Source organism: Ambystoma mexicanum, chromosome 7q (genome assembly GCF_040938575.1).
Source record: "Ambystoma mexicanum isolate Mex_15411 chromosome 7q, UKY_AmexF1_1, whole genome shotgun sequence".
In the NCBI taxonomy this organism is placed as follows: domain Eukaryota; kingdom Metazoa; phylum Chordata; class Amphibia; order Caudata; family Ambystomatidae; genus Ambystoma; species Ambystoma mexicanum.
In genome coordinates this window covers 494,007,970-494,032,784 of record NC_090941.1, presented here as the reverse complement: position 1 = coordinate 494,032,784, position 24,815 = coordinate 494,007,970, and the positions used below count along the sequence as shown (strand labels likewise).

The following is a 24,815-nucleotide window of genomic DNA, read 5'->3' as shown; positions in this document are numbered from 1 at the left end:
TGGACCCCCGACCCTCGGGGTGGCTAAGCAAGGAAGGATCACCTGGGTGGAGGTTCCTTGGGAGCTGGGAGTGGGGTGCCCTTGGGCTAGACATGTTATCCCCTTTCCCTAGTGACAACCAACCCTTCCCCAACCTTTATGGGCTATTGGAAGCCAGTTCCCCTCATCTCTTCACAATTGACTCTTGACAGTACTGGGAAGAAGGGGCAACTAAGAGCAATAAAGGCTATATGCTCTTTAACCACTTTAGTACTGGAAAGTGGAAGATGCCTGCTAAGAGTAGTACAGGTCGGCATGTCCCTTTTAATGAGAGTCAGGCAGGGCTGAATAATCATCCACACCTGCAGCCTGTTAAGGGACTTCAGGTGTATAAATTGAGCCCAACCCAGTGGCAGGGGGAATCGACAGTAGTCGACCAGAGCAGGACCAGGAGATTGGTGCCAGCAGCAGCGGACCAGGCCGCATGGCGTGGGAGTGGGTACTATTAGGAAAGTTGAAGGGAGTCGTGCAGGAAGCCTGGCCCATTACTTTCCATTAAATGTCCTCCTTCCTCTGAGGTGGAGGACCACCCCACGAGTGTCTGAGGGGCAGGAACTGGAGCCCTGACACAGAAGGAAGGACGACGTGTGATCCTCGCTGCAGCACAAGCATTTAAAGTGACCAGTGAGTTTCTAATGCTTGAGAAAACCGGTGCGAGTGTGTGAACTGAAGCATTTCCTAAAATACGTTGTATTCAAGTGGTCGCATGTAGCACAAAACACGTTTTCGAAGGTCTCGGAATATTGAATCGCTCAATTAAAGGGAACAACTATATCTGTTAACAATACAACAAAGGGAAATACTTTGTATCAGACTGGTTGTGCGTGGCAAGGAACACGTTTTTCAAAAGTCTCTGAACACCGAATTATTTAAAGTTCAACGAACAGTTACATTTGTTCAATATTAGATAAAAGGGAATATCTTGAATCGGAGTGGTCACGTATGACCAACACGTTTTCGAAGGTCTCCACACATTCACTTTAAATGCATAGTTCAAACAATTATTGAACTCTGCATGAAGAAAAAACCAACCCGAAGTCTAATATTGAACACTGAATTGACTTTAAAACTTTGCTGTTGAACAGAACTAAGACTTTGCTACTAAACCGAATTAAACAGCAGAAATCTAAAGGTGGATAGAAAGTTTAAATGGATACAATTCATCTTACATTGACATGCTAAAACAAATTTAATTCTCCAGCATGGGGTCTGGCATGGATTCACATGCTCATGAATATTCCCCGTCGTCAAGCTGGGAATCCTTGGTATAGAAAAAAAATCAGTTTCAGTTTCGTTTCTGAACTGTCTTTCGACTTATAACCGACCGCTGATCTCTGGGGCATACTGCCCCCAGTCAATGACTGCCCTCTACTTAAGCCCCTCCTCTGGCAGCCATCTTCAGATTTTTACCGCATGTTCAAGTGTTGGGAGTCCTCGTGCTGTAGCTCTCGAGCTTTTACTGTGTGTTGTGTTTTTTTGAAGAGTTTACTCTTATATTTTAGGTCAATTCGAGCCTCAAGCTCCACCGTTTCTTCTTCCGATCAACGGGGACCCGTTTTGGAATTTTTTATGCCCCGCAAGGGCAGATTTTCGTCGAATTACACTTCTTGGAGGATTCCAGAAGACCTTTGAGGCCTATCCCAATTCGGACATGGCCCAGGACAAAGGAGATTCGACGCCTACTGTATCCAAACTATTCAGGAACTGTCCAGGATGTGGACTACAGAATCTCTTCAAGGAAGATGAGCACTCCCACGCCAACAAGTCGCACATGAAGGAGGACTGTGCATTCTGTAAGAACTTGTCCGTCCAGACAATGAAGGACCGTCGTACTCAGCTCACCAACTGGCTAGAGGGGAAGAGCCCAGCAGCAGGTGAGAAGAAGTCTGAGCGGCCTTCTAAGACCTTTGAGGGCGCTCTGGCGACGGGGGCCCAAAAAAAGGCGAAACACTGCAAGTCCGTGGGCACCGGGAGTGCCGTTGGTTCGGGATCCTCGACTGCCAGGCAGGGTGTGATGTCACCAACACCATCATCCACGAGCCAACGCTCTGGCTCGGGGGGGGGGGAAGGGAAGTCGGAGAACCCGACGGAGAAAGCCAATGGGGGGGCGAGGCAGTGACCCTCCCCCCTAAGGTGAAGGCCTCAGACGCTCCCAAGGTCATGAAGGCCCTGATTCACCCGGCGAAGGCCTCGATTGAAGGAGTCGTGGCGGCCCTGGCGAAGGCTGTGGAGGCTACCCCAGTGGTGACGGCTTCCGGGCCTAGAGTTTCCCTGCCACCCCGGAGGGAATCCTCTTTCCAACCTATCGAGAAGACCCCCGTGAAACCCCAGGACGAGAAAGAGGGGGGGGCACAGTAGCCATAACGGACACAGATACCACCTCTGAGGATGAGCTGGCTGGCGTCAAAAGGATCCTGGACAAGATGTTCAAGGAAGTCCGGTCCTACGGGAGGGATCCCAACGAGGCAGACGTAGAGAGCAACAGTGGGGCCGAAGAGGAGCAGCTGGCCACGACAGAAACGGAGGACCCCATGCCCCAGCCGTCGCTCCCGTCGCAACTGATGCCTACGCCACAGGACAATTCAGGAGCAATCCTGATGGCTTTTCAGACCCTGTGTACGGAAATAAGGACAAGGTTGCCCTTACCCCCAGCTGACGATCCAGCGGCGCCTGAACCGTCGGGGAGCCCACCAAACAAGCAGAGGCGAATATTTCCTCCCCCTCCCTTCCATCCTTCACCTCCATCCCCTCCACCGAGGGATCAGACGGGAACGGAGATGCCAACGACTGGGACGGATGACGATGGTGGTGACGACGGGATGGATCTGCCATCACCCCCCTGCCAGGACCTCCCCACTGCCCCCCTGACGAAATTGTCTCCTTTCACGCCATGATCACCAGGGCATCAGAGCTGTTCCAGCTATGCCCCAAAGAGCAGAAGGAGGAGGGTTTCCTCTACCAACGACGGGAGGCCAAGAGGAAGACCGTCCTCTCAGTACGTTACTGGACGACATCTGGGATGAAGGACTGTCACTGCTGACGAACCCGTCCATGGCCCCTGCGAAGAGGGACCGGTACGAAATACCGGGTCCCAGACTCCCCCCCTATGTGCCTCAGAGCACAGCCGTCCCCGGATTCGGTGGTCTCCGTGGCAGCCAAGAAGAAATTGGCTGGGCGACGGCATCAACTTCCACTTCTCCACCGGACAGTGAGGGGGGGAAAAAGCTGGACGCCATGGGACGACGGGTCATCTCGTCGGCAGCGACGACCATCAAAGCGGCCAAAGCCCTTGCGATCGTGCCATGCTACGACAGGGAGCTGTGGTTCAAGAACGCTCCCATCCTGGACTTCCTCCCAGACGACAAGAGGGTGGAAGCCCTTGAAATCTTGCAGGAAGGCGAGGTGGCTTCGGACCACGCTATCACAGTGGACACGGACATCGCTAACACCGGCTTTCGCCAGATGGGCAACAGCGTTTGCCTTTGCATGCGCGGTTGGCTCAAGGCCACCGATTTCGGTCAGGACGTGCAGACCAGGTTACTGGACATGCCCTTCGACGGTAACAACCTGTTTGGCAAGGCAGTGGATGAGTCACTGCAGGCCATTAAGGTGGACACCGAGATGACCTGGGCCTTAGGTTCGCTCTATCAACGACGGCCGTCCTTTCGGACCTCCGGAGGCAAGTCTCAAGGCGCCCCCAACGGATTCAGCGGCAGTCCCACGTTGTACTGCCAGGCGGCCCGCTCCTCGTCACAGGAAGCCTACAGTGGCCGCAGCAAGGCCGGACGACAAAGTCGTCGCCATGGTGGCAAGGCCTCGGCAAAGCAAGACTGAACCGGCCGTGACGTCGGGCCCCCACCCGAGCACCCCGGTAGGAGGCTGGCTGGCGAATTTCGTCAGCGTGTGGGAGTCCATCTCATCTCCACAGACCATTGGGTGCTAGATGCCCTGGCCCACGGGCACACTCTGGAGTTCCAAAGACAGTGTCCCTGTCTACCACCCATGGCCAGGAAGGAAAACCACGTGCCACAGCTGCTTCTGGAGGTAGGAGCAATGCTAAAAAAGTGCGAGATGGTACTCGTCCCGAAGAGGCTCTGGAGTATACTCGCGGTACTTCCTCTAGACCGATGGCTGGCGGCCCATCTTAGACCTTCGCCGTCTCAACAAATACATCAAGTCCCAGAAGTTCTGGATGGTCACCCTTCAGCACGTGCTGGGACAGCTGGAGGAAGGCGACTTCCTGTCGTCGCTGGACTTGGAGGATGCCTACTTCCACATCCTCATACACAAAGGACATCGAAAGTTTCTACGATTCGTGGTCCAGGGGCGACACTACCAGTTCAAGGCCATGCCCTTCGGGTTGAAGTTGACGCCGAGGATCTTCACCAAGTGCCTGGCACCGGTGGTGGCGCGGCTGCACCTGCAGGGGATCCACATATACCCTTACCTGGACGATTGGCCCATCTGAGCACGGTCAAGAGAACTCGCCGTCGATCACACAGCGAAGACCGTCCGCCTGCTCACGGATCTGGGATTCTCGATCAACTTCGCGAAATCCCACTTGGTACTGTCGACAGACGCCCTGTTCCTGGGAGCCAGACTCAACACAGTGGCGCAATTGGCTTCACCGCCGGAGGAAAGAACGAAAGCCATCCTGGGCAAGGTACAACAGCTGTTGACCATGGAAGTGGCCACGGTGAGGTCCATCATGTCCCTACTCGCATGATTTCATTGTGCATCTACCTCGTGCATCTATGCAGGTTGCGGATGTGGCCATTGCAGGAGTTCCTCGCCGCCCGTTGGATGCAAGCGGCAGGCAGCTTCGAAGACAAGATCTCCCTCAAGGAGACGTTCCGTCAAGTGATCCGGTGATGGGGTGCCCACGCGCACCTCGCGGCGGGCATGGACTTCCAGACCCCAACGCATCAGGAGACGGTGACGACAGACGCCTCCCTGGAGGGATGGGGAGCGTACACCGGAGATCTCCACGCAAGAGGCCTTTGGCTCCTGGAGGAGGGGTCCCTGCACATCAACGTCCTGGAGCTCCGGGCCGTTACTGGGCCCTCGGGTCTTTCCTTCCGTCCCTCAAGGGCAAAGTGGTACGGATCTTCATTGACAACACCACCACGATGTTCTGCATCCGGAAGCAGGGGGGCACCAGATCCCCAGCCCTATCCAAGGAAGCGCAGGATCTGTGGCACTGGGCCGTCGCCCAGGGGATGTTCCTGGTACCTTTTCATCTGGCAGGAGTGAAAAACAATGTCGACGACTCACTCAGCAGGGAGCTGCGCTCTTGCCACGAGTGGGAGCTTTGGCAGGATCAAGTGGATCTCCTATTCCAACAATGGGGCAGTCCCCAGATTGACCTGTTCGCGACGGCGGCGAACACCAAGTGCCGGAGGTTCACCAACAGGTTACCCCAGCCGGGGAGCATGGGCGATGCATTCTCCTTCCCCTAGGACGGCCTGTTCCTGTACACGTTGCCGTTGCTTCTGCGACTCATCAATCAACTCAGATGGTCCTGGTGCAGGATGATCGTCGTCGTACTGCGGTGGCCGAGGCAGATCTGGTTCCCGGACCTTCTGGACTTGTCAGCGTCCTGCCCAGTGAAACTGCCGATGGACGCTGATCTTCTCTCCTGGGAAGGAGGCGCCATCCTACATCATGACCCAGGAACGCTGAACCTGCAGGCCTGGCTCTTGCAGCACTAGAGTTCAGAGGCTATGATATCCCGGCGGACTGCAAGGAGGTACTTGCAGAGGCCAGGGTGTCCTCGATTCTTAAGTGCTATGGACATAAGTGGAAGAGGTTCTCTGTCTAGTGCCGCGCACAGAAGATCAACCCTCTATGGATTACGGCCCCTCAAGTGCTGCCGTACTTGTTGTCTCTGGCCAAGGCGGGGATGGCACATGCCTCCATCAAGATCCACCTGGCGGCTATCTCCCGCTACACCAGAAATCTGGGGCGGTCGACGCTGTGGTCTCACCGCCTGGTGAAGGAGTTCATGAAAGGACTGTTCTGCTTGTTCCTGCCGGTGAAGGGTCCGGCCCCGGCGTGGGAGCTCAATGTGGTGCTGACTGGGCTCATGGGTCCCCCATTTGAGCCCTTGCACTCGGCACTGCTGAAGTTCCTATCGTGGAAGACAGCGTTTCTTGTGGCCATCACTTCCGCACGACGAATGGGAGAGATCCAGGCCCTCTCCTGTAAACCTCCATACCTGACATTCCATGAGACGAGGGTAGTGCTGAGGACGCACCCCTCCTTCATGCCCAAGGTGCCGTTGGTCTTCCATCTCAACAAGCCCTTGGTGTTACCTGTTTTCTTCCCGTCGCCTTCGTCGCCGGCTGAGAGGACTTTGCACTCGCTGGATGTGGCTAGAGCGCTGAAGTTCTACGTGGACCGCACAAAGAGTCCTCGGAAGGCATCACAGCTGTTTGTGAACTTTGGACCTGTGAACCAAGGGAAGGCCCTCTCGAAGGCTTCCATTTCCAGGTGGCTCTCCGGCTGCATCATGCACTGTCACTGGTTGGCAAACCGACCGTTACCCGGCCGTCCGAGAGCCCATTCAACCAGATCGATCGCTGCCACCATGGCGTTCCTGTCTTGTGTGCCCCTGCTGGACATCTGCAGGGCTGCTACGTGGAGGTCGACACACACCTTCCCGAGATTCTATTGCGTCGACCAGGATTCCAGGAAGGAGTCCAGAGTCTGCCAGGCAGTGCTGCGCAACCTTTTCGCTTGAAGGTGAGCCTGGTGAGGAGGTAAGAGATGCTTAATGTTGAGTGTTGAAATGCTTAATGTTGAGCCTTGCCACCTCCTGTGGTTGTGCATGTGTGTACTGCTATGCATTCTTGTATTCTTGAGCATGTGAATCCATGCCAGACCCCATGCTGGAGAAAGAACAAGTTACTTACCTGTAACTGTTGTTCTCCAGCATTGGTCTGGCATGGATTCACATGCGAACCCTTCCTCCAACCCCTCTGCGGCTCTTCTCTTGGTCCTACCTCCACTTTATGTGCTACCAAATCTGAAGATGGCTGGCAGAGGAGGGGCTTGGGTAGAGGGCAGTCATTGGCTGGGGCAGTATGACCCAGAGACCAGTGATTGGTTATTGGTAGAAAGACAGTTCAGAAACGAAACGAAACTGAACTGATTCTTTACCGAGGATTCCCAGCCTGACGACGGGGAATATTCATGAGCATGTGAATCCATGCCAGACCCATGCTGGAGAACAACTGTTACAGGTAAGTGACTTGTTCCTTATAAACCAATCATTGAATGCTGCAATATAAAAGGATGTGAAAAGAACAGGCAAGCAAAGGATACTGAAGCCTGATTTGCAGTGACATATTCAACATGGGGGAAAGCTACAAAATTAACTGAACTGTACATTTGAAAACAAAATCCAACTAAACTATAGAAGACGAGGATGTTTTGCGTTTCTTTTGAAATTGTGGTACTTGGAACTTGGAGAAGGGAACCCGGAGTCCTGACTAAAAGCCTTTCATTTCAAGATCATTTAAATTGGATGATTTGGGATTTGGGAAAGGGAAACCCAAGTCCTAACTTTGGGGAGGAAACTCGGAGACCTGAAAAGACTATTCCATGCTAATTCTCAGAAAGGGAATTTTGAGACTTAATTTTATTTAACCGTTCTATATTTCGGGAAGGGGGCTGAAAGGGAGTTGTGAGCTGGAAGATGCTCAGGACTTTGGGTTGAACACTCTTTTCTTTCGGTTGGTGACATCCCTACACATTGTATAGTTATATTTGTGAGGACGAGCATAGGATTTCCTAAGTTGAACTCTTTGGCTCAGACTTTCCTTAGTTTTATTTAGATATGGAAATCCCACCTTTAGTATAGGGCAAGTTAGGCCTTTTTCCATTCTAACATTTAAGTTAATAAACTTAGTTATTTTGAATTCGGATAATGTTCTATGTGTCCTTCTTCATGATGCCTTCACAGCGCCTTATCGCTAAGGAGTCAACTGTCACAGATGGATAGGTTTTAGTATAGCACGGCCCACTGAGCTTCACTTTGATTTTATTTATTACTCAGGATTGAGTGTTGCTTGTGTATGCAATGTATTGTAATATTGTTTCCTTTTAATCTTTTATGAAAACATTTAATTTTCAAAATAAGGAATTAGCTACTTCTACTACTTACATTTGCACTCTGCCTAAAATTAAGCCATTTCCCCAAAATATTCTACGACTGGAATTTAGAATAGTTAATAACACTAGTCCTATAATATTTGCAGAAGGCATTTGAGAAGTCTGGTTGGAGGGGGATAGCCTCTCTGGCGAATTTTGCAAAATATATTATTACATAGAACTGTAAGAACGCATCCAATGCTCAATGTGGTTATAACAATGCCCCACATCAGTGTATACAGCTGGAGGACTGTCAAGACAACCCAATATCATGCTGATTATTTGTATATATCCTTGTATCCAATGCCTTATATTGCTGATTGTAAATGCTATGCTTACTGCACTTGCTAACCCAATGTTGACGATATTGTTTGTGCTACTGGTTACGTCAACAAAGCAAAACACATTAAGAAAAAAAAAAAAAGAAAAAAAAAAGGAATATGAACAAAGCAATGGTTCCTATGCCCTATATGTTATCCAAAGACGTCCCTGAGCTGCGCTACAGAAATATAAATGTGCTCGTCCACATGTAATCAAATGGTGGTAGATTGCAACACTGTTGCGTATGGCCTGATACTCAACTCCACAGTACCGCTTCTGCAGAGATTCTAAAGGGGTGTCGGCAGACAAATGGCTTTCTTTGTAGCGGTAGACCACCCTGGTCTTTTGAATGAGGGTGTGAGTCCTGCAAGAAGGGTTTGCCTTTAACTGTGAATGATAGAAAGAGAGTAACTGGCAATAAGTATATGGCTGCAGGCCATGGTGGTTCCTTTTACCCTATCTTTCTGTATAGCCTGTTCAGCCAGATGGGAGGTGAGTGCGTGTGTTCGCTCGCCTAATGCATGGACGTTTTTATTTATTTCATTGCTTTTCTTTCAGGAACATTTGGGGCATTTTAGCGCTAGTGCTGGGAATGTGGTGCAGCCACGAGGCTGACCTCAAGATGGCATCTTGTGGGGTGTGGGTACTCTAATATTGCATCTGGTTTCCACCACTGAGTGAACTAGGTTCATCTTCTCTTCCCTTTCATTGTGTTTACTTCCATTCAAACTGCACCTATACCATGCCATTCTTTCTTCTCTCTTCTCATATTGTTTTTTCATTCTGTTTTTGGTTTTGTTCCCTGTGGTAAGTCAAAATGAGGAGATGGACAACTCCTGATTTGTAAGATGATTGTTTTATTTAAGTGGCAAAACCCTATACTAACCCTACGCTTCTGGGCCCTACGCTGAAAGAAAGAAAAGAGTTCAAAAGGGTGTAGTGCAAAATGAACATAGAAACCTATGCTGGCTAGATCCCCGTCCCTACCACTAGAAAGGAAAAGCATCTCATTCTCATTTAAACACAAAAACATCCTGTGGGCCTTTTACCCAAAGGATATATCATGGCTGGTTTCTGGACCCCGCTGCAGTGTCTCCGGATTAGACAAGGGCTTCTCTCCTTAGCAAGGTTCCAATAGCCACCAACAAAGGTCTCTGGACTTATCACCCCTATTTACAGGTCAAGCAAGAATTTTTAATGACTCTTCTTGGGGCTTCCTTGAAATTTACCTGAATAGCAAAGCTTCTGGCTAGGTTTGTATGGTATCTGGTCATTGAATCTAATGCCATTCCATTGAAATGTTTCCATCTAAAAAATGTCCATCTAATGCATATTTTTGAAGGGTAAAGGGTTAATTTTTGTTTAGGTGCATTATAAAGGGTAAAAAACGGGGGTTAGTGGAAGGAGCCCCCCAAAAGAAACCCCACCCCCCCCCCCAAAAAAATGCATTCGATGCTAATTTTTTAGATGGAAAAAAAGTGCTGCAAATGCATGTCGATGCAAGGAATTCGATGCAATGACCATAAACCGGTTTGTATCCCCTTTTGGCTCCTACCCCTCCCTGGGATCTCTGGTTTCACACCCCCTCTTGGGTTTGGTTTGATTGTGGCCCACGCTGGGCCTGATAGATTCTCCTCCCATTCTGCGGTCTCTGGTTTCACAACCCTTCTTTGGATATCTGGCCTGTCAGCCCCTCTTCGGCTTTTTGTCTCATTACATCTGCTTGGGGTACATATATCCTCACCTCATCTTGGGCTATCTGGTACCTCAGCCCCTCTTGGGATATAGCCTGTCCACCCTCCTCCTGGTTCCCTGGATGCACTGCCTACCTGGTTTGCTGCAGCGGCGTTCCTCTGGTCTCCTCGTCGGTTGTGGAAGGGAGGTCTTGCATTCTCCTCTGTCCTCCACGTCTGTGTTTCCCTACGGTTCGTGACGGGACTTTGGCATCTGTTTTAGCAGGGGCTAGTCTACCACTTTCCGTGCGTTTGCATCTCTTTTCTCTTTGGAGATGCAAGCTTCTCCAGCTCCCGGCCTTCTCACAGGAGGCGGCACTTCGCAGGCTTTCTCGCTGCTCCGTGCTCCACACCATCTGTGCGGGATTGCTTCGTGGCTATGCCTCGAAAGGGGACAGACCCTCCTCTGCATTATTCCTCAAGCTTCTTCCATCCCTCTCTCCTGCTCTTCTGCCCCCTCGTGTTGGTCTGACAGGACCATTACATTCCTCCCTACAAGGAGATGGAACACTCCACTGGTCTGGAGCTTTATGCAACGATGGAAAAAGGAAAGAGTCATTCACCACACTGGCTAGTTCTCTATAAATATTCACACAGTTATCTTGTACAATCCCCAAATATCCAATAAAGGCATTAGCTTCCTGAGACAAGATAGGGTAACATATATCCCTGTTAAGGGAATGGCTTGTACCCTAAGCGAGGGCATGTTCCCATTGGTCACCTCCAGTGGAATCCTGCTTGTCCCGTCACCTCGGGGGTATTCAGTTTAGCGTCTCACCTCCATAGTCCCAAAGTGGATGGCACTCCATTGGGGATAGAGGACAAATTACCTGTTTTCGTCAACCCCAATGCCTGAAGTGAAAATACTGAGGCCTGGGAGAAGAAACCATGACAATAATATTAAGGTTTGTTTACTCTCCCTGTCTGAATCGGCTTTTTGGAGACCTCCAAAGCAAACTCATATTTCTTAACTCAGACTTTTATGCACTGATCCGCCGCTATGGCAAAGCTCAAGCAAGACGCACACCATCTTTGCGCAAGGGTTGAAGATGCTCATCGTACTGGTGCAGCAACAGTGATTGGATAATGTTTCCTTTGCACGTTTGTTCTTTCACTGTCATTGGTGTGAACACATAGGTTACTTGCATTATTTTGAATTAAACAGCTAGGCAAAGGAATATAAAAGTGCCACAGTGTCTAGCATTTTCAAAGGAAGAAAAGCTGCCTGTTTGTTTTGCAAATTGTATTCAGTGCCTGTATGGAACAAATTGGGCTGCGACTTTCTGTGCTAACTTTCCCACCAATGTTGAACAGTGACGCCAAGTTTTGCTCTCTGTTAGTCCAGTGAAGGGTACTGTGGTAGTTGAGAAGAAGACAGACCAGGTTTTGGCATTCTTCACTTTTTTAAAATTAAATAATAAGCAAAAAGGCTCCACTATCCCTAATCTGTGTATTTCGCTGCCTAACCAAACTAGCTAAGGTTATTGTCGTCTGTGTTCAAGTCCAAAGTAAACCGTCTATCCTCCATTCAAAGCTGAGCTTTTCTGTCCCTAACACTAATGCAAAATAACAAAAGGCCAGGAGAATTACTTCCTTCGAATGGATTGTGTCCTCCCATGTATTCCTCATCTTTAGATATCTTCCCTTCTAGCTTTAGCAGCTCCCTTCCAGCTTTAGCTGCTTCAGAATCTTTTTTTTTTGGCAGAGGGCACTGTACGTCAATGCAGTCGACTCAAAGGCCTCCGTCTCGGGTCGATGTCATTACTGGTATGTGTATGTAATATATATAAAATCACAGGCCGCACCCATTGGCTTCTGTTTTTCCACAAAGAATGGCCTCGTTATCGGCTTAATCAACCCCGAAGACCGGGTTTAAAAAGTGCCATGACTGCGGCGCCAAGATGTCTATCACAGATCCTCATCGGGTGTGTCTGTGCTACCTTGGTGTCGAGCACAGGACGGCAGACTGTGGGTCTTGCCAGTCCATGACCGGTGAGGCATTAAAGGAGCGCAAGAGGAATTTAGCAGTCGAGAGGTTACTCTCCTCGGAGGAAAAGGTCTAAAAAACACTCCTGTTCTAGGAGAAGGCACCATTCCTCGTCTTCGAGAAAGATGAAGAAAAGGCACCATAGGTTCTTCCACTTGCCCGGATTCCTCACCTGAGACAAGAATAGCCTGCCCAAGTGAGTCAGCGCCTCCTGCCGAATGGGAGATGTTCAGGCAAAAAATGCTCTATTTTTTTGAGAAAGCGGCTCAACCCCCTCGAAAGAGAAAACTAGAAGCCATGCTCCTGTCGCACGTCATAAGCTGACAAGGAAAGGGCTATGGTCAAATCCCACGCGCCCTGGAGCCTGGGAGACCAGCCCGAGACCCCTCCAGAATTGTAGAGGTCTCGACTCAACGACAGACCATCAGACTATCGAGTTGGGGGTCGAGCCCCTCACGGCATCGACGCCAAAATCGTCAAAGCCATCGACGCCATTAGCGGAAAAGCCATCCGCGTCATCTGTGTCGCAGTCCATGCCATTACCGACAAAACCTTTGATTGCTTCGAAGGAGGATGAGAAAACCTATAAGCCACTCGCTAGGAAGGATTTTTTCAAGTCTTTATCCTCCATTTAGCAGGAGCATGAACCATCCGACCAGGATACTCCTCCCATTTGGTTTAGAATTTGGAACACCAAATGTTCCTGAGGCCCTCATTTTGATGGAGTCAAGGATAAAAGACCTTTGAGAACCTTCAGTCAGCAAGTGGCATAGACACATCACCAGAGCTGGAATTAGGCAAGCCAGACCCGGCAGAGCATGCAGATGCTTCATACAGACAACTTGTGTCCAGAGTGATAGACTTTCTGGGATGGGGCAGACCTGCTCCTCCATTTGAACAGGACGACCTTACTGATAATGTTGATCAGGCACCTCAGAAGGACCCTCTACCACCTTTTCAGTCCAGCCGTTAATACAAACCTCACCAAAAAGTACAGGCCCTCAAGTAGTGATCCAGACTACTTGTCTAAACACCCAACACCAGCGAGCCTAGTAGTTCAGGCAGCTACAACAACATCAAAGCAAGCTGCATATCCAACCATACCATCGGATAGGGATGATAAGCATTTCTACGCAATGGCGAAAAAGTATTTTCTGCCGGAAGCATGGCACTAAAATCCGCTAATTGCACTTGCGCCCTAGCGAAATTCTCATTCACTGCGTGGGGCTGCTTATCCATGGCGGAGACGGCTTCCTGAACATTGTAAGAGACGCAAAGGAGGCAATGTATCTTCAGTTAGGCTTGGACTCTGCAGACAGCATCTGCAGAGTCACGGCGGCGAGCACAGTGATATGCAGATTTGCTTGGTTAAGGAAGTCTGGATTTGCACCTGACGTGGAGTCCAGACTCCTCAACATGCCCTTTGACGGCACTGAGCTGTTTGGGAGCAAAACTGCCAAGAGCCTGGAGAAGCTGCAGACCTCGAAGGCAGAAGCCAAATTGCTTGGTACCGCTATCAGACAGCCACAACTGTCATGCCCCAGTGGACCTGCTTGGAGGGGTAGGTCCTTTCGTTACTACTCTTTTGGTAGAGCGAGAGGACTGGCCAGTAAAAGGGGCCGAAGAAAATTCCCTTGTGGTGGACGAGGGAGAGGTGCCAAGTCCACCCAAGCAACGGGTACTTTTCCCTCAGCTGCTGCCTCAGCTGCCTCAAAACCTCTGAGGCCTTAACCCACAAAACCCCAGTGGGAGGCAGAGTCTCACAGCATCAGCAAGAATGGTGGGGGTATTACTTCAGATACGTGGGCGTTGGAAACGGTAACCTAAGGATACTGCTGCCCCTTTTAAAGAATCCGGATCATCTACCAGGGAGTCACTTGTTCAAAAATCCAGATCCATTCCTTTTGCAGGTAATTTTAAGCCTGCTAGAGAAAGGTGCTAAAGGACCATTACATATTACGAAGAGGAACTAAGGGTGGTTCTCTCCATATTTCCTAATCCCCAACAAGGACAGAGGATTGGGGCCCATCTTGGAGTTGAGATACTTGAACAAGTACCTCAGGAAGGACAAGTTCAAGATGGTCACCCTTTCTCAGATCCTTCAGGCCCTCCAGCTCCAGCATTCGATGGTTTCATTGGACCTTCAGGATGCTTTCTTTTATGTGCCTATGCATCACAAGCAAAGGAAGTACCCGAGTACCTGAGGTTCGCCGTTAGCGGTTCTCCTTATCAGTTTCAAGTTCTGCCATTCGGGCTGACCTCGGCCTGAGGGTTTTCACCAAGTTGATGGCGGTGGTGGCAGCAACTCTCAGGAGAGGGGAATTCACTTCTACCCATACCTGGACGATTGGTTGATCAGGGTCACTCTCCCAATCATGCCCTGGAACATCTTAACTTAACCTGCCACTCTCTCCACAGACTGGGATTCTCTCTCAATTTTCAAGAAGTTCCACATGATACCATCTCAAAGGCTCCAATTCATTGGAGCAGTCCTGGATGAATCCATGGGGGGGGAGCCCCGCCACCCGAGGTGAGGGCTCAACACATTTTGTAGATGGTGACCAAATTCCAGAGTGCCCAGCCTCTTCCGTTCTTCGACTTTTTGAGGTTGCTCAGCCTCATGGCATCTTGCATTTCTCTGGTTTCAGAGGCTCGCCTGAGAATTATCCCTCCAATGGACTCGCAGGATATAGTGATCTAAATTCTCAGGCAGGATGTCCGACCTGCTTCAGGTTCCAAACAGGGTTGCACAGGATCTCCTGTGGTGGGCTTGCATGGACAATATTCTGAACGGAGAACCTTTTTGGCAACCGTGGCCAGAGATAACAGTAGTCCCGGATGTCTCACTCATGGGGTGGGGAGGCCACGTCTACGATCTGACAGTCAGCGGTCCTTGGTCTCTATCGGAGTCCAAACTACACATCAACCTTTTGGAGCTGAGGGAAATCAGACTAGCGCTGAAGGCCTTTCAGCACGTCCTAATAATGACGGACAACACAGTGGCCATGTACACCTCAACCAGTGAGGAGGTGTAGGGTCACTACCACTGTGCAGAGAGGCAATGCAGCTCTGGTTCCGGGCAATTCAAGAAGGAATCTCCCTAACAGCAGTTCACCTAGCCGGAGAGGAGAACACTGTGGCAAACGCTCTGAGCAGGCAGAGCATAGTCTCCCTCGAATGGGAGCTAGTATAGGAAGTGCTTCAAGAGATCTTTGCCCTTTGGGGATCCCCTTGAGTGGATATGTTCGCAACCAATGCCAGCCAGAAGTGTGAACTGTTCTGCTCCAGGGAATTTCCCCCAAGAGGAGCTCTAGGTGATGTGTTCATAGTGTACTGGGAGTTTCCACTCCTGTACACGTTTCCTCCAGTCCCCGTCATTCCTCAAGTAATCAAGAGGTTGAGAAAGTTTGGGACATTCATGATCTTCATTGCTCCGAATTGGGCCAGGAGAATGTGGTACTGGACCTTCTGGATATGTCCATCTGCCCTACAATGCGTCTTCAACAAAGAGAGGACCTTCTCTCACGAGAGGAGGGTTGGGTTCTACATCAATACACTCAATCTTCATGCATGGTTTCTGAGCGGTTAATATACGTCCTGGTTAACGTAATGGAGATTTTGCTTTCGGCCTGAATGCCAGCTATTAAATCCTTGTACTGCTGCCGTTGGAACAAATTCTGCAGCTGGTGCAGGGAAAAGAATGTGGACCCTTTTCAGTGCAATACACCTATGTTGTTGTCTTTCTTATTACACTTGGAAAATCTGGGGCTCCAGATTGCAACCATCAAAGGATACCTGGCGGTGCTTTTGTTCTTCAAGCGCACGTCGGAAGTGGAAGAGGTGTCATATTTCAAAATGCTGTTGGTTATACAATTTCTAAAGGAGCTCACTAATGTATTCCCTCCTTCACCATTTCAAGTTCCAGTTTGGTATCTGAATCTTGTATTAAAATGTCTCATGTGCGCTCCATTTGTGCCGCTCCACTTCTGTCCATTGAGACTGTTGACTTTTAAGACCATCTTCATAATCACTTAAACATCAGCCCGCAGGGTGAGCCAGTTACAGGCATTATTTTGTAAACCAGTTTACAACCTTATACAAGGCCAAAGTTGTTCTAAGGGTTAAACCTACTTTTCTTCTGAAAATTGTGTCATATTTTCACATCTCTCAGAAGATTGTGTTGCCAACATTTCATCCGCCTCCACATCCTGGCAAGAAAGAGGAAAGGATACGCAGGTTAGATCCTAAAAGGGCACTTAGCTTTTACATTTCACATATTGCTAAAATACATCAAGATGACCAACTTTTTGTTGGGTGCAATGGATATAAATTGGGACTGGCGGTCACAAAAATGAAATTTACCAGCAGCATCCCTCCGGGCTCTATTTTATTGCTGTGACATCTACCTTGCCCCTCTGTTCCACTTGATTTCTGCCTGCTCTCCTCATTTCCAGTGTTATGCTGATGACACTTAGCTCTCCTTCAAGCTTCTCTCCACTACCTTCTCTCTCATTCCTGACTGTCTGATTGCTATTCAGACATGGTGCATGGCTAATGATGTCTTAATGCTAGTAAGACTGAGATCCTTCTCGTTGGGACCCCTGCTCCCTGTTTCCCTTCCACACTCTGGCCGCCCTCCTTGGGTCCCCACTTCACCAGCTTGTGAGGCTAAAAACCTTGTGTCATCTTTGACTCCTCTCTCCTTCTCCCCTCACAATATGTACCTTGCCAAGAAGGCTCACTTTCAACTTCACTTCCTCAGATGTGTTCTACCTTTCCTTACCCTCCCCCAGAAACTCCATGTCTCTCTCTGGGCTGGACTACTGCAACAGCCTCTTCCTCAATCTGCCTCTTTCCTCTCTTCGCCCCCTTCAACTAATCCAGAATAGGACTGCAAGACCTATCCTTGGCCTCAAGCCCAGGGACTGCCTAGCTTCAGCCCTACAATTCCTCCACTGGCTCCCGGTGACTGCAAGGATCAAATTCAAGACCCTCTACATCACTCGCAAGGCTTTCTGGGGCCTGGGACCCTGCTACATCCAACCCTCTTTTGCCAAACACCTCCCTGCTGAAGCCCTTCGGTCCTCTAGCTCCAACTCTTTGCAGATAAGACGTTTTTCCAAGTAGAGAGTGGGGGGTACGTTTCGCTCTTCGGCAGGTGCATCCCACTAGAATGGCCTCCCTGCTTGTCTCAGACTTGAGCCAGACTTCCTTAAGTTCCGGAAGCTTCTCAAGACCCTGCTCTTCTCCACTTCCTTCCCTCTCGCCCTCCCTTGCTAATGCCCCCTTCTGCCGCTGTGGTCCCTTATGAGTCTTACAGGGCACCAGTCTATACAAGCACCCCCACCCAAACCAGCACTGCTCTTCCGGGCCCCTTTCCCTAAGTAGCCTGGTGGGTTTGCATCCCTCCTGATTCTGGTCCACTCCCGCCCTCGAACTTAGGTGGTCCTCCTCTGACATCCCCTGGCACTCCCCCGTGACCCCTGGGCTCCCCCAGCCCTTGTCTAGCCCTTGGGCTCTTCTTCCTTCTTCCCTATCCCCTCTCCCTGTATTTGTATAATCCTCCCCTGACTGTGACCTATTTCCCCCCTCCCCACACCCATCCCCCTTGCACTTCTTGTTACTGCACTTGCTCGATCCGAAGATCACAAGGCCTAGTAGGACTGTTATTCTTATTTATCTCCCATGTCCCCTTTAAGGAAGGCATGGTATCAAAGTAAGACAGACACAAGTGACCACAGTTCAAGGGTGTTTATTGAACACTACCAAGGGTGTGGTGAATGCCTATCTAAACCTAAATCTAAGATGGGAGCAAGCTACACCCATCAAATAATAGCATAGCTCTAGTGGAGTCTCGTCAAAATAAAAGGGCCTATACTAAAAAACCTATTGACAATCCTTACCGCTAAGTTACAGATAGTGTGGGGGTAATGTTCATGAAAAAGAAAGAAGTGTTCACAAAATAAGTCAGGATGTTCAGGCTGTTGGCCTTCCTACCCCACGTTTTCAAGACGGGACAAGGCGGTTCACTCGAGCATAGCACACTCTTGGAATTCTTCGGCATGAGGACACAGTTCCCTTAAAAGTATCATGGTCTTCTATGCCCAAGTCTCTTAAGTATCCAAAAGTCTCTTGATTCAGAGGGCCTGATGTATCAAACAAGCAAAAAGTTATTTTCCAAGTATTCAAGTAGGGCAATTCACTGTTCACCCTGGATCCCCCCCTCAGCCGGTCTCAGATCCCTTTGCTGCCACAATCCCTTCTCGGGTGACTCACGGTTCACCACAGATCCCCCTCAGTCGGGCTCAGATCCCTTTTTCTTCAGCTTTAATTCCTGGTCTTATGTTTCTTATTCTCGAGGGCTTGTGAAAGTATCCGTGTGAGAATGTGTGATGGAAGTCAGTCTATAATTATCAGTAATTGCTTGACTCTGCCTGACCCTTGTGTTGGGACATGTCAGGTATACGGCTCGGGTGTGTTAGTTTTCTCTCACAGTGAGCTCTCCATGGGAAAGTGTTAGTGTCAGGAAAGGGGTTGGCGGTTTGAGTTCCTAGGTATCCTACCTGGTAGGATGGGGGAAAAGGTGTTACAAGGAAGGGGTTACTGCATCTCACCCTTGAATGTCCCACTTCCACTCCCCAAGGACCCCCCATCTAGGTTATCTTTCCGTGCTGGTCAACCCCCAGGACCTGCATCCAAAAGCGATGGCTGTGTCCTGGGCACCTGGATAACAGATGCCCGGGGATTAGCTGGTGAGACGCCTTCAGGTTTCTCACCCCCAGGCCCCTTTTTCTGTCTTGTGGCGCTGGGATACACCATTTGATGTATAGTGCGCCTTATAAATAATCAATAAATAAAAAAAATTCTAGGCATTACGGAATGCTACAGGCTTGCAGGAAACAATTCCCCAGAAGGCCTGAGTTCCCACTCCAAAATGGCAGGGCAAAGTCTTCTGCTTTGCAAAGAGGGAGCTGATAAATATTTGTCCAGCAGCAACATGCTCTACTATTCACTCATTCACAAAACATTACTGCCTGGATTTGTGTTCAGGCCAGGAAGGATGATTTAGAAAGGCAGTTTTACATTCTGTCCATGACAAATCTTGAAAATAAACCTGAAAATGTGTACTCCCTCCTCCAAAACTGACACTGCTTTGGGAGTCTATCTAAAGATGAGGAATACGTGGCAGGACACAATCCATTCGAAGAACAAGTTACTTACGCCTGGTAACGGTCTTTCGACTGGATGTTCCTCCCATGTATTCCTCATCGCCCCTCCCACCATACACCGCAGTAGAATTTCCGTGCATTACAACTTGCACTCCTTTAAGGTCTGATACTGTCTTGGACACATTAATGCCGGTAATCCTGTAAGAAGAAAGCATAAAAACAGAACTGAAGCTAACTGGGCGCTACACGTGCCCTCGAGGGACACCGAGTCGACCGCATTGACGCACATTGCCCTCTGCCAAATTTCTTTTAAGAAGCAGCTAAAGCTGGAAGGGAAGATATCTAAAGATGAGGAATACGTAGGAGGAACATCGAGTTGAAAAAACGTTACCAGGGGTAAGTACCTTGTTGTTCTCCTGGATAGGCTTCCTCAGCATTAGTGGATAATTTTGAGATACTTTTTAGCTGTCTCTTGGATAAATTTATTTAGTTCTTCTAGGGGATTTTTCCAAGTCTTTGATTCTCCTATTCGTTCTCTTTGTAGGCTTCTCCTCCTCATTGTTACTGGCTTCGGATATTTTTGTACAATTTCTTAAGTGTCTCTGAAAGTGTCTCCTTCTCTGAGATTACTAGGTATACTGTATCCCTATTTCTGTGGTTATTATCCTCTGTGTTTCTGTAATTCTTTAAGTGAAAAAGGCATTTAACATTGGGTTCCTCCTCCTCTGTTCCTAGGTCTGTCCCCTTGAGAGGTTTATTGTAGACCCAACAGTTATTGTTATTCTTATTCTCATGTTCAATTCTTATATTACTAGTTTCATACTGTTTCTCACACTTTTTGGGTTTGTGCCATTCACTGGGATGAGTAGGATGAGTCCCAGAGTGTTTCTCACTCATCTTAGTTTCAAGCCATTCAATAGGACGAGTAGGCTGAGTGTACTCTTTATCCCTGTCCTCCCTCCCGGGTCTCCCGTTGTTCCCGTTACTTTGGTTTTCACGGATTGGCATCACCGGGCCTGTTTGCAGGATAGGAACTTCCTACATGGTCAGGATAGCTTCCGTTCCCGCTACACCTCCTTCTGTTTCTGCTCTGCGACACCTTTGCTCCACTGGTCTCTGCATCATTACCAGACTGAACAATCCACCTCTCCAGGGTCACACCACCGCTCTCAACTCGCTCCTTCTCCTGGGGTTTTCATTTCCGTCTCCCTCTGGCTTTCAGTTTCCTCAGTGCTTCTTGCTGACAGCACCTTGTGGTTTCCTCCCGACAGAGAATCTCCTGGTCTCTCTCTGCACTCCTCACTCGGCTGGTTTGAAACTCCCAGGTTCCACTTATCATGGACATAGTCCCTCGTTTCTCTTTCTAATTGGCTGCTGGGTCCTCCCCAGCAGAGGATTATAGTCTGTTCTCTTTTTTAGTTGATCGCTCTTCATTGTTTGTTAATTCTTCTTGGTCACACTAGTGTTGGTTTCCAATTGTGTAATCAGTATTACTCACTGTTCATTCTTCTTCTTCACAATATATTTACTGCATTGATCCTTAGTTTGGATCTTAGGTCTTATGTTACAATAACAAATAGTGGTTTGGTTTGATGGGTGTCTCTGGAGTTCTGATGTTACTGTTGTTCTGGAAGATAGGGTTCTAGGAGGTTCCTCTGTGGAATGGGAATCCTTGTGCCCCAGAGGTGAGTCTCTCCCTGTTAGGTCCCCCATTATACCACCCCCCAAGGGGATTCTTGCATAGCAGGATCACCTACCTAGCCTCACGAGGATAGGCTCCCTGTGGTGAAAAGTGACTGAATCACGCATCACAGTATATAGCCAAGATAAGCATGCTGGGTGCGGGTATGTGGATATCAAAGATGCATACTGTGAGGAATCCTGTGAGTCATCACGGTGCCCCCAGCCTAAAGTCTCCTCCCATGTAGCCAGGGGAAGGCAGCCGCTACCTGATCCTAACCCGGGGGGTGGGGGGGTGGTTGGTATCATGAGGGAGGACAACATGATAGGAGATGGCTGTCAGGGGGAAGTGATTACTTCCTTGCGATGGACACAATATTCAACCTCTTATGAGGATCTAAACCTTATAATCCCCAAATACCTAATGGTTTGCTGTTATTGTACAAATTCCTTCCATGAAGCTGCCCAAAGACCATGCAATGAACAGTCTTCTAATCAGAGTAAACTGTGAACTTTAGGAGTAAAAGAATTACATGTGATATCCCTGAATTGCCATGATTCTTTTTTGGGTAAAGGTCCTAACACCAATGTTAAATCACAAATCCCTTCTCTAACATGCACTAGCTCTAGCAACTCTCAGCTCACTAAATACTCCCAACCAATTAATTGTCAGAGAATTAATGAGTCTATGGACTTCAAAGCCCATGATGTATTTGGTACTAGGACGAGGAAGAGAGACTCGAAGACAATGAAGATCAAAGCTCCCATTCAGCATAATGGGCAGTCTAGTTGTAGTGTGAGGCACTTGAGCGGGACATTTAAGTCCCACAATGAATTGCACCAAGAGTTAGGTGTGGAAGTAGTAGCAGAGGCAGAAGCAATTAAAAACTCCAGAGATAGCAGAGCGAAGAAAGTCAGCTGGACCCGACGCAGACAGAAGAGGTAGAAGGCATTGCAGAGTTTGCGCAGCAGGAAGTTGCGTTGTGACTGGTGGGGGAAGAAGCTAAGCCACATGGGAGACGAGCTTTCAACACAACTTAAACCGCTCTGGTGCAGAAGTGGAAGCAGAGACGTCACAGAGCTGCCAGAGCTCCAATGAAGAGCAGCGCAGACCGCTACACTTACGCAGGAGCTGGCAGCAAAGGCAGCAGAATGTAGGCGATACGCCACAGAAGCAATAGAGACGCCACAGAAGACCAGTGAGTTGGCCAAACATAAAAGGTGACCCCCAGGGCGCTCCGAACAAGACATTGGGCCATGCCCAATATATTTGAAAACCGAACATATGATTTAAAGAGGCATCAAGGGTGCAATTCCCCTTTCAAGAGACACTGATCTGGAGAAACCTGTAACCCCCATTGCCCCCAGCCAAAAGGTTGTGAAGGAGAAGTAAAGAGGCAGCAAAAGAGCAATTCCCCTTTCAAGGTATTCCGTTCTAGGGAAACCTGTAGCCGCATTGCCAACGGCCAAGAGGTTTTAATCAAGAAGTGTCACAACCCAGAGGTTGTTTTCTGGTTGTATGCAGTATTTCCTTTTGCTCAAGTAATCCTGGGCTTTTATGGAGATGCGCCCAAGACTTCCCTCCCAAGAGCTCAGCCTTCAGGGATAAATAAACCTGACAGATTGGGAGCTTGAGCGAAAAGGCCGGAGCAGAATCGTCGGAGCTAGAGGGACAAAGAACAAAACAAAGAAAACAGTTGTTCAGAAAAATGCAGCCAAGTAGTGTTGGATAACAAACAACCAACACCACCCCCAATCCCCACTCTTACCTGCACCGTAGAAATAATATACCAGTAACCTACTAGTATCGAATTGTAGGGAGGGAGGAGTGGAAGTTTGCCAGTATCTTAGGATCACCAGGGCGAAGACCGCAGAGCGTCCCAAGTAGGTTCAAGGCAATCCAAAGTATAAACAGCAGAGCGTCCCAAATAAAGGTTCAAAGCGATCCAAAAGGTAAACAGCAAAGCGTCCCAAATAAAGGTTCAAAGCAATCCAAAAGGTAAACAGCAAAGCGTCCCAAATAAAGGTTCACAGCAATCCAAAAGGTAAACAGCAAAGCGTCCCAAATAAAGGTTCAAAGCAATCCAAAAGGTAAACAGCAAAGCGTCCCAAAATATAGTTCGAAGCAACAGAAGTAAAAGGAAAATTGAAATGGGAAGTGAGCGTTCACTTCACGCTAATTTCCTTACGGAGATGTTCGAGGTATCGGGTCACCAAGGTTTAAGGATTTAGAATTAGGAGGTCGAGAATGAGTAAGCCGGGTTCAGAATATCCAAGGGGAACAATCGAGGGAGGCTGGCGTCGGGAAGCAGGTATGGACAAGGCGAAGGCAATAAGTTAATTCAGGCGCTGGTTAGTCAAGGATTCAAGAAACGGGTCCGGGAGCTCGCAACTAACAGTTTAGGAGCACTCGATCTCCGGGTAGATGGGAGTTATATATCGTTCCCAACAAATGAAATCATCGCAACGTCACGCGTACTTCACGCGGCTATGATAGCAGGCGTTGTGGGAGTTGTAGTCTCAGGGACTTTTACTTGCCGAATAGCGCTCGGATAATCGCCAAGGCAATTTCCAACCTGGCCGGGTCGTGACAAGAAGATATAAGAAGGCGACTTGGGTGCAATCCTCCTTTTTCAGGACACCAGTTTGGGGGACCCTGTAACCCACATTGTGAAGAACCCAGAGACCATACACAAATACTACCAATATGCAGCCATCCTCGCAAAGGATACTGGTGGAACGAACGCTGGAACAGATATCATCAGTGAAATTACGTGTAGTTGTAGGAGTTTATCTTTTTGGAAGGAGAATGACCCAGGAAGGGTATTATTAGTAGTTAGTTCTAGCAGGCGAGTAAACCAGGAAAGAAGAAGATATTTTTGAAGAAGTGTTTTTATGAGACAAAGGTATCATGGAAAGAAGTTATTACTTGTGTTATCATTTGGCAAACTGGTACATCAACAAAGGCAGTTATTGTGCTATCCTGACAAAAGTATTTCAACTGAAGAATAAGTAAGATGGGCTAAGAATTGCCTTGAAATTTAAAGAAAACAATTGCCTTGGTTTATGAACTTGTGTTTTGTGGAAGAGACAATTTGCCTTATCAAGAAGGATACTGTGAAGGAGAACAAGTGTTTGAATTTTGTACAAGAGTTTGTGAAAGAGACTTTTGCATCATGCAGAGGAAGGATGCAGTTGAAAATAAATGCTGTATTGAACTGAAGCCAACTTGGTTGAATCTGAACTTTCTCGAGCATAATCCTAAATTGAACCAGGGAAAGGAAGTACAACCCTGGTCACAAGGAGTACATGCTCAAATCTAGAAGTTCGAACTTTCATTCTGTTTTGTGAAACCTAAGACAGCCAAACATTCTTTGTTTGTTTTTATTGTATATATTAGTGTTAGGGTCAGACACTTTTTGAACATTAAGGGCCTCATTACAAGTTGGGCGGAACAGTAAAATGCGGCGGGAATGTTATTACTGCTGCATTTACCGCTCCGCAATCTACTCTTTCTTGGCACTATTACTGCGGCGCTAAGTGCACCAAGGAACCCCTATTGGGGTCCTATTGACCCAATGGGAATGGGGATTCACCTCCCCACCGCCACTAGGAATCCTGCGCAAATTGTGCCAGACCAAGTTGCATTAAATCTAATAGCATTGGGCGGTATCCTGGCGTAATTAGTGCCAGTATACCGCCCAATTTATGATGAGGCCCTAGGTCTTCTTT

At 48.6% G+C, this 24,815-nt stretch overlaps 1 protein-coding gene across 12 annotated transcripts in view; it reads left to right on the top strand.

The window, feature by feature from the left end:
* SETDB2 (SET domain bifurcated histone lysine methyltransferase 2) overlaps nucleotides 1-24,815 on the top strand; it is a 1,645,210-nt gene that overhangs the window by 52,964 nt on the left and 1,567,431 nt on the right. The window lies entirely within an intron of this gene.